This window comes from Styela clava, chromosome 6 (genome assembly GCF_964204865.1).
Source record: "Styela clava chromosome 6, kaStyClav1.hap1.2, whole genome shotgun sequence".
NCBI lineage: Eukaryota > Metazoa > Chordata > Ascidiacea > Stolidobranchia > Styelidae > Styela > Styela clava.
The window spans coordinates 10,802,593-10,813,922 of NC_135255.1; the positions used below are offsets into that span (position 1 = coordinate 10,802,593).

The window sequence follows — 11,330 nt, forward strand, 5'->3', positions numbered from 1 at the left end:
TTTTCTTAAATTGGCAAATTGGCGTCATCGAATCTTCTTATCGAAGACAGACGAACACTCCAAAAATGGACTTCGAATTGCTAGCACTTTCATTGAAGCAAATTTGAAAAAGTAGTCGCGAAAAGAAGCTAGCTGCAAATTCCTCTTTGAATTCATTTGTAGTTGGTTGGTCAATAAATTTGAATAGCAGTTTTTTTCAGAAATTTATGTCTCTTCACTCATCATTTCTTCAAGAACCTCTAATGATGCCATAGGACCAATACCAATAAGAAGCTATTTTTCGTGGTTGCAACTACTAGGGAGTTTATGTTAAATAAAGGTGGATCCCGCGGTTCCACCCAGTTATTTGTATCTGACCCTCTTGTACTAAAGTTTGCACACCCCCGCTTTACAGAATGAAAGAAATGAAAAAGTAGTGGGATATTTAATATGAAATGAATTGTTTTATTGCGGCATTTTTGCTTGTTGATATACTGGTATGCACTGCATTAGGATTTCTATAAGGAGTGGACAAATCCCAAACATTTGGTGTCATAGTCAATGTATATCCAGCATATCTGCCTGCCCAATGTATTTCACCCTGGATAGGTAGTGGCAATAAGCGTTGAACTTCAGTTCTTTAGCACGCAATGCCAACTCATTTTGGTTCAAAGCATTAACCAGAGGGTCATCACGTCCATAAGATGTATTCCTATAAATAGTTCTTGCAACAATCCATATTCAACTGTTTGCTCCATTAATCTTAAATGGATAAACTTGTGATTGATGATTTGAATCGCAGTTACTTTGAAATCGTATGCTCTTGCAAATGCTAAGTTAATCCTGTTTGCCACACAGTCCGCTGAAAAATGTGACAGAAAACTGTTTTAATCACCTAAAACAATGAAAAACAATATTGCACAAAATACATGAGTATAGTGAGAAAGCATTGTTAGAATTTGCTTTTATATATAATAGGTCTTCTCGAATGGGGAAAACATTGTAATTTAGACACTTTTATTCTAAGCAAACAATGGGACTTTCAACTACCAGTTCTTTTGAATAGCAAAGTAATGTATTTGACAAGAATATAACCTAGTCTAGTCTAATAGACACAGAAGCGAGTAAACTATCGAACTACAAGTAAAAATAGAAATAATCTCGTGAAAAAACTTTCTGACCCGGATGATTGACACGTGTCGTCAAAATATGATTAGCGCGGGTACGTTCTTGCAGCTCTATGGATGATTGGAGTCTAAACAAATTGGCCCATTTACATCATGGTTTACACAACATTAGTTAGTTAAATTTATCTCCCTGACCGTAGGGACATCGCTCTCTTGTCCACCTGTAGCTTATCAACCTTATCGTTAAATTACGGCACCCTACTCTACAGCCAATGCGACAATGCAAAGATTCGGTAAATAAAAAGAAGACAAAATGCCTGTTCGTCCAATCATGTTCAATATAACAATGTAAACGAGAAGATCGGTCAGAGACCGAAGACTTATCGATCGAAAGTTAGGGGATCCCCCGAAACAGCGCTCTTACTCCATAGTGACACCCTGCGTCCCATCACTAATTAATTAATAACTCGCTAATTATACTACATAATTCGCCCAAAATCGACAGGCTTCTGGTCCGAGATAAGATGAATGCACATGCAAAATCTGGAGCAGATCCAATCTGGCTTCCGGGAGATATCATGTGCATCTAACAGACAAACAGACATACAAATACCTATCAACATACTTACCGATTAAAATCGATAAGTAATTACTGGTGGATAAAATACATGGAATGGTTATGGTATTTTGTGAATATGATCAAATATAAATGTGTACCGATAACCACAAGCGTATATGGGAACATTTTCATTTTATGGTCGCAATGAAAAATGCGGACTAGAAGCACGAAAGAAGTTTCGAACATTTAGTTATGATAAATATAAACAGATTATGAAATATGACAAGGTAATAATTAAGTTAGGTCCAATTTTGTTTTATATACGTTGATACGAATAAATTCATGCGTTGTCAGTTTTTATATGATTACTTGGCTAGAATGGGTAGAACATACAAATAGTCTGTTCTTCGTTGACTAAAATCTAACGCATGAGTCGTCCTGGTGTATAGTTGCCGGTAATATTGGCGAATTTGCTCTTCGCAATTGAGTTTAAACCAGGGTTGGGAAGCTTGGCGTCCGCGCGGCATCCTAGGAAGCAGGGATAATATTTTTAATACGTAATACCAAGTCCAATGCCTGAAACAATGGGGCATGGCGTCAAAAAATGTTTTCATGTAAATTTCTGTCGGCCTAAACCAATCCGTATTTAGCAATTTAGTCAATAAATCTTTAAATGACAAACTTCATGAAAGACGTCATGATTGATTTTATTTGCAACAGCGTAGTAAACAGTATTGGAGTATTTGCGTTAGACTGGTATACGCCACACCCACTATTTGCTTATATAAAGAGCTTTTTCGAAATAAAAATCAGTTTGATTTTAAGGCTTTTATTTTAACATCAGTTTAACGAGTATGGTTAAATTGATAAAGAGAAGATAATATAAACTTGTAAGTGACAAGATAATATATTTGATATACATAACATAGCGTAACACTCAGAACAAATGATAAAATAAAAATATGAAGTTATATGTTCATCCTCACAATCCACCTGAAACTTCCAGACAAGCCCCATTGACATATGAACTATCATTGGATGCCAGAAACAAACAGGCATTTGCTACTTCTTCTGGTTTTCCCAATCTTTGCATTGGTGTTTGTGCTACAATATTTTCTTTAAAACTTTCCGGCGCACCTCCAATCGCAGGAGTTTGAATCATTCCTGGCAAAACAGCATTGCAGCGTATTTTTTGTTGTGAATACTCCGATGCGACACATTTCGTTAATCCAATTATACCAGATTTACTCGATGAATATCCAGCAAATAATGGGAAACCTCTTATGCCTAACATGCTGGATACATTGACTATGCAACAGAAACTTTGGTCTTTGTCCACATCTGATAGTAATTTCACAAATTCTTTGACCATCAGAAAATATCCTTTTAAATTTATTTTCATAATTTCATCAAAATCTTCAATTTTGAATTCATCAATGATATCAGTTTTGACTATCGCTGCGTTATTCACAAGAATTGTGGTCTTTCTGCCGATCTGTCTCGTTGATTCTTTAAAAGCTCTTGCTACTTGCTCAGCAGAGCTTACATCAGCTTGTATTATGCAGTGCTTATTTCCATGATTTATTGGCAAAGTATTCATTGTTTCAGAAAGTCTTCGAAGGTTCCGGCCCAGAATTGCAACACTAGCTCCTTCCCTGGCAAAAACTTGACAGATCGCCCGACCTATTCCACTACTACCACCGGTTACAATAGTACATTGACCTGCTAGTCTTCCTTGCGACATTGTGATACGAAGATGATTGAGTGTTTTCCGGATTGAAACCCACTAAATGCCTACCCTCACATATAACTCTTTATTTTAAACAGAAATATTGCTTTTTTCTTTAGTTTTTAAAAATATAATTTAATAAATGATGCTTTCCGAGACCTTACGTATATTACGTATTTTATATAGGAGTCAAGTTTATATGTTATAAAAAATGAGCCTGCGTTTCTTTATGTACCTGTTCATTGCTGATTGATTGGGACGATTTGTTATATTGAATAATTCGTTTCTACCTTTGAAATTGGAAAAATTTTCATGGAAGAATAAATGTTCAACTTTCGTTTGTATTTGAGCTATCGGACTCACTAGAACATTTAAATGTTGTCCATGAGGTTCAGACAGAGTTTACGATTTCAGACTCGAAAATTTGTCATTTTGGTTGAGTTTTTAAAAACAGTTTGAGCAGCAATGTTTTCAACAAACAGACAGATTGATATAAATCTAATTTCGAATTCAAAATCTAATTTATCATATAATGTTTAGCACAGTACAGTTTTTTATTTATATTATCCAATGCTGTTTTCATTTTCATAACAAGGTGGGAAACCCGGGAAGAAATTTTTTCTCGATTTACAGATATAAATAAATAAATTAGCAGGATGGATGATCTTCCCATCCAAACTCTATATACAACAAAATACAGTACTTACTTCGTAATCGAACAAACTTTTGTAAACTCGAAATTTGAGAAATCGCGTTTCAGAGGTTAAAGATTGTATCTGTCGCTGAAAGGCTTTTACTTTCATTTTTTTTCTGTGGGCTTTATTGTTTTCGTTTTTTACTTGACTGTGGAAAATTTCATAGCCGTACAGCTTCGTTTTTGTTTTCGTATCCATATATATCAGGAGTGGCCAAACTGCTTTCGGCCGCGATCGACTAAAATCTTCAAAATAGATCGCGATCGACTGATCGGTAATAAGGTCCTACACAAAAACGAATGGGCACTGACTGTGCAGATAACTGCACACACGCATACAAAAAATTGCACCGCTGCCAATAAGAAGTCTTTGTGGGCACATAATTATTGAAATCGACACAAAATTTATATTTGCTATGTTCCATTTAAGTTGTTGATTTGATTATTTAATTGCGCCCGGAGTAAATATTTCACTATTTATTTCAGATTTATTTAAATCATACGATTAAGACAAAGGGGGTGCTTATTTTCTATTCGTGAGTGTTGAATATTCTCCAAGAAACCTTCCATGTATTATCCAAACAACGAAAAATATATATTCTCAAACCATGAATGTTACATGACTGCTCAAACTTCAGTATCTAATTTACATTTTCCTTCAAACGCGATTCTTCGCTTGCTTAGAATTAGAACAAATTAGGCATTTTAATGCCACTGCTACCATTGCGAATAAATTTTATCTCACTACTCTTGGAGTAAGACAAAAACTCTCGCACACTGCGGAAGTTATTGTAGGATCGTTTGTCAGACTAGACACGCGATATTCCGCACTTCATCTTTAAACCTTGGCAACGGAAAAACCTCCATTTTTTACGTAATATTATGCTTAATCTGGCTTGCCCAGACTTAAATACTGTATGTGTATAACTGTATATTGTATTTTGCTCATGCAAAGTACTGTATTCTTCCTGTTGTAAAACACACAGCTGTTTCGAGGCAATTTTGGGGGGTATTTCAATAAAGTTCACTCAACATCAGGCGCTATCGACTGCTCGAGAGGTGGCGATCGACGTGTTGGCCACCCCTGTTATCTATATAGAATCATTTCTGTCTCGTTCAGAGTCAAATCATTCTAGAACTGTAAGTCAGTTGGCATTGAAACAGCGCTAATTATCTTGCATGGCACATTACAATCTTTAGCGGCGTAATCTTCTTTAACGGAATATATATTATGTTTTCATGGACATTCGCATTGAGATCGCATCAGAGTTTATTCAAAGCACAAAATCCACTGCAATGCTTTTTTACCAGGAATGATTCAGCTGTCCATGATTGAAGGTGCGCCGGAAAGTTTTAAAGATAATATTGTTGCGCAAACCCCAATGCAAAGTTTGGGTAAACCAGAAGAAGTAGCAAATGCCTGTTTGTTTCTGGCATATAATGGAAGATTATATGTCAACGGGGCTTTTCTTGAATTTACATTTGGATTGAGGTCATGAACCTAGTATCACATTAATTTTATTAAAACATTTCATTGCCGTGTCACCCATTTTTGTCTATTTTATATAGAAGACACCAAAGGCATCTTGGGCGTCTTAAATTAGCAAAGAGGGCCATGCTCGGATACACGCACACGAAAGTCGCAGTCTAGCAATAAGAAATAAAGATTGTTCCCTTTTAATTAAAACGAAATAGCAAATTTGTCCCACATGACTCAGTGGCATATTCTTCCATCTGTAAGGATAAAATTTTAAAATGAATTGGTGTATTAGTTGCAGAGCAAATTGCTTTTTTGCAAAAATACAACAATAACAACATCAAAAATAAAGCCAAACGCTTCAAAGTGTCTCATAAATATTTCGTGTCCTATGAACGGCAGAAGCTTTTAACAGAAATCATTTATCAGCAACTGAAAAGACGTTCACTCTTGTCGTTATCATGTATAATGTATTTGAATATGCATGTAGGAAAAATATCAATTTTTGCTATTTTAAGCGATCAGAACTGCAGTCATGTTTCATAACCTTACTGAATAGAATAAATGAAAGGTCTACCGAGGAAGGTTCGGATTTCCTTTAAAATTCCGTTCGAAAACATAATTCTTAATCTTTATTCTTGCAAAATGAATTATTCATATCGTCAAAGACAGTAAATGACAGCACTATGTGGTTTTGTTGGTGAATGTGAAACCTATAGATGCGGTAATAGAAAATGCCTGTTTGTCCGTGACTATTCCATATGCGCATGGAAATTACTAGTGAATAAAATGCATTTCCATAAATAGTATTTTTATTTCATAAAAATCGTTAATGGCGGCCTTGTATGTCCTGGTGTTTTAAGAGTTCGATCAAATATCAATTTGTACTGAAAACACAAGTGTAGCTGGGAAAAGTTTCATTTTATGATCACAAAATTTAAGGACTGGAAGTCAGCTATGATTTAAACAGATTATGAAATATCACAAATTTATAACTAGACGAATACGGTCTATGTTCGATATTTACCAACATGTTATTTTTGGACACGTAGAGGACCTATGGATCGTTTCAATATTATGTTGTTAGACACTTTAGTGGACATAACGATGGTTTCAATATTATGTTGTTGTTATTGTTCTTCTTCGTCATCATCATTATAAAATCGCTTTTCTCTTCGAATACTGGACCAATTGCTTTGAAATTTTCAGTGGTTGAAGTTTGATTTTTTCCCCAGAAAGCTATTACTTTCATTTATTCTTAAATTTTCTATGGATCCTATGAAATGTGATATTTCATTCAAAATTTCGCTGTTTTAAAATTTACCCATGGGAACACTGTTTTGAAACTTATTTCAAGCGGTTGCGTGATCAAGCCTGCAGGTACGGTACTGCTCAGTTACCGTACCAGTGTGAAATTGACTTATTAGACATGTAGTGGACCTATGGATCCTTTCAATATTATGGTGTTGCACTTTGACACTTTTTGGACACCTAGTGGAAAATCTAAAAAGTCGCTTTTCTCTTTGAATACTGGACCAGTTGCTTTGGAATTTTTAGGGTTTAAAGATGTACTTTTTCTCCAGAAAGCTATTACTTTTATTTATTTCAAAAGTTTTTGTTGGCTCTGTGAGATTTGTTTTTGTTTGCTATGACGTCACCGGACGTTCTGCGAACGCATATGCTGGCACTCCTCTTCATGTCTTCTGATCACGTGCCATCGAACGTCGGTGGTTCGTATTAAAATCCTTGCTTTGCTAAGATTTGAGGAATGGTGAATGGCGAATAGTGTCGTACTTAGTGTCAATGGACACGTTTAGTGGACATAACGATCGTTTTGTTGTAATGTTGTTCTTTGACACTTTTTGGACATTGAAATTTTTAAAATCCGCTTTTCTCCTTGATCACTGGACCAATTACTTTGAAATTTTTAGTGATTAAAGATGAAATTTTTCTCCAGAAGGCTATTACTTTAATTTGTTTCAATTATTTCTGTTAGTTCTTTGAGATTTGTTTTTGTTTGATATGACGTCACTGAACGTTCTGCGGACGCATATCACGTGCCATCGAACGTTGGCGTGACGGCGGATTCTGAAAGTCGTTGCTACTCGAAAATCCCAAGTTTTTCGAGGTTACCGGAGAATGGCGGTGATGCTAAAGGTACGGTAGACCATACTGTACTGCTTCGCGGGTGTGAATATATTTGTAGACTGTGGCCTAAAGGTACGGTAAACCGTACCGGTACTGTACTGCTTCGCTTGGTGTGAATATATTTGTAGACTGTGGTCGAAATGCTTCGCTTGGTGTGAATATGTTTGTAGACTGTGGTATCTGCTGTTATAATACCGTGATAAATCGAATAAGTTGGTTTTGCAAAGAAGAAGCGTCTGGCATTACAGGTAGGAGGGGGAATAGGGGGGTGCACATTTCCAATACGTCGATAATATCTTTGTCAACTAATTTGCGACCACCGTGTTTTGTCTGTTTGATTGCTGTGATGTGGTGCTTTGTTTATACAGGTACTGGTAAGTCACCGCATATAATCTGTATTATTACCAGATTCGGAATACGGACTTATGAACCTGTAAAAATTTATTTCATGCCAAAGAAGTTATTTAATAGAAACATGATTTACTCTACGGATAAATAAGTGGGTTTGTAAAATACAAGTAACATCATGATGATAATATCGTGAAAAAACTTTCTGTGCGCCGTTTCAATATTCTAGGTACGGCGTTACACTTGAAAGATGATTGGAGTCTAAACGCCCTTTTGAAACCTCAACAGACAGCAAAAAAACGTTGAACATGATCAAAGACGTCACCACATTAATTAATAATGACCTATTTTAAATTTCACATTGGATTCAAAACTGTTTGCTGACATTGACATTATTATTTTTCGGGATTAAGTAGACTTCATATCTTACAGCATAGATGTGTGACCTGCGCACACAAGGAAAAATTGTGCGGCCCAAAAGAAGTTCCAATTTTGAATAGTGTGGGGCCCGCCAAACGAGTTTTCAATTTTGTTTAATCTAGTTCGTGCAAGCAATTCCAATGTCCTTGCAAAGACTATACCTAGGACCAATTTCCTATTTATACCACTGACGTTTCAACACCCTAATAGCTAGCTTGTGCAAAGCGAACAACGCGATCCACAAAGCTTTTACTTGCTGAGCAGCGATCAAATTAAGGAAAGTACAGAGCATAGGCTAATGAAAAAAATGGCAAGAATGGGAAATTGAAGGTTAGGCTTTCATCTACATAATTAAGCACAGCATATAAAATTGTAAATATTTGCACTATTCTGCCTAATGAGTATTATAGGATCTGTGTTTAGAGCACAACACTGTGATTTCAATTCAAATTTGAGAGACGGAAAACTGAAGATCTTCTAGCCTTGGTCTGTATTTGTTTTTAATGTACGATAACGCAGAAAACGTCCTTTAACATAAGTGGTAAGCAACAAGTGATACAAGCTCGATGCTTTAATTAACCAATAGATCCTCGCGTTCACAAGATTCATGTAAATTCTTCTTGCCATAAACCAAATAATATTCAATCCTTTGCTCAATAAATGATGAACTACATTCAAATACTTCATGATTTGTGATGTTAATCGCAATAGCATAGTAAACACGCAGTATTCGCTTGATACTGTTATTTGCTTATATAAATTGTGATTTTGAAGCTTTTTATATAAGCAACTAGGAATTAATAATAAGAGCATAATTTAAAATTGTAAGCAATGAGTTAAATTAGATATATATATATATAACATAGATTGGCTCGCCGAACGAATCCCAAAATAACAAGAGAGCTATGCTCAAATATATAGACACGTAGCGTCACCTGATGGCAATAATTTTGATGACGTCGTAGAAAGAAAAAAAAAAGTAATAGCCTTCTGAAGGAAATTTTTATCTTTAACCACTGAAAATTTCAAAGCAATTGGTCCAGTAATCAAAGAGAAAAGCGACTTTTTAAAAACGTGTCAAACAACAAGAACAACTACAACATAATATTGAAATGATCGCTATGTCCACTACGTGTCCAAAAATATGAAATAATTTGTTCATGCCAACAATCCGCCTGTAACTTCCAAACAAGCCCCATTGACATATGAACTTTCATTTGATGCCAGAAACAAACAGGCATTTGCTACTTCTTTGGGTTCACCAAATCTTTGCATTGGTATTTTCGCAATAGCATTAGCTTTATCATCTTCAGTTACAATATCAATCATAGGTGTTTCAATCACTCCCGGCACAACAACATTACAGCGGATTTTGTGTTTTGAATATTCTGATGCGATGCATTTCGTCAACCCAATTATTCCAGCTTTAGTCGCGGAATATCCAGCATATAATGGGAAACCTCTAATGCCAACTAGGCTGGATACATTGACTATGCAACAAAATTCTTGAGTTTTGTCCACTTCCGATAGTGATTTTACAAATTCTTTGGCCATCAGGAAATGTCCTTTCAAATTTATTTTCATCATTTCATCAAAAACGTCTTCTTTGAGTTCATCAACAAAATCACTTCTCAGTATCCCTGCGTTATTTACAAGGATTGTGATCTTCTTGTCCATCTGTCTCGTTGCTTCTTCAAAAGCTCTTGCTACTTGCTCAGCAGAGCCCACATCAGCTTGTATCATGCAATGTTTATTTCCATGGTTAGTTGGCAAAGTATTCATCGTTTCAGAAAGTCTTTGAAGGTTTCGGCCCAGAACTGCAACACTAGCGCCTTCCCTGGCAAAAACTTGGCAGATCGCCCGACCTATTCCACTACTACCACCGGTTACAATAGTGCATTGATCTGCTAGTCTTCCTTGGGACATTTTGATACGAAGATGATTGAGTGTTTTCCGGATTAAAACCTACTAAAAGCCTAAATTCACATATAAACCTTGATTTTAAACTGGGAAAGGTTGCTTTTTTCTTTAGTTTTTAAAAATATAATTTAATAAATAATGCTTTCCGAGACCTAATTACGTATTTCATATAGGAGCCGAGTTTGTAGGTTATAAATATTATGTACTTATTGTTATGAGGTTCAGACAGAGTTTATGATTTCAGACTCAAACATTTGTTATTTACATTTGAGTTTTTAATATTTTTTAATAATTTTTGATCCGCAATGTTTTCAACAAACTACACAGACTGATATAAATCTGATTTCAAAACAGTACAGTTTTTAATCTATAATATCCAATGCTGTTTTCATTTTCTTAACAAGGTGGGAAACCCCGGAAGAAACCTTTTCTCGATTTTCAATTGAAAATAAATAAATTAGTAGGATGGATAATCTTCCCATTCAAACTCTATATACAACGAAATACAGTAATCGAACAAACATTTAAAATTTGAGAAATTGCGTTTCAGAGATTAAAGACTGCATCTGTCGCTGGAAGGCTATTAATTTCATTTTTTTTTTTCAAATTTCTGTGGGCTCTATTGGTTTCGTTTTTTACTTGACTGTGGAGGATTTCATAGCCGTACTGCTTCGTTTTGGCCTTCGTATCCATATATATCAGGAGTGGCCAATCTGCTTTCGGCCGCGATCGATTAAAATCTTCAAAATAAACCGCGATCGACTGATCGGTAATAAGGTCCTACACAAAAACGAATGGGCACTGACTGTGCAGATAACTGCACACACGCATACAAAAAATTCCACCGCTGCCAATAAGAAGGCTTTGTGGGCACATTATTATAAAAATTGTTACAAAATTTGTATTTAATTGCTATGTCCCATTTAAGT

General features: G+C 35.5%; 2 pseudogenes; both read right to left on the minus strand.

Annotated features, from left to right (window-relative positions):
* Window positions 1-2,490: 2,490 nt before the first annotated feature.
* On the minus strand, window positions 2,491-3,479 carry LOC120331808 (3-oxoacyl-[acyl-carrier-protein] reductase FabG pseudogene; annotated as a pseudogene).
* A 6,160-nt stretch (window positions 3,480-9,639) lies between these two features.
* On the minus strand, window positions 9,640-10,407 carry LOC120331325 (3-oxoacyl-[acyl-carrier-protein] reductase FabG pseudogene; annotated as a pseudogene).
* Window positions 10,408-11,330: the final 923 nt, after the last annotated feature.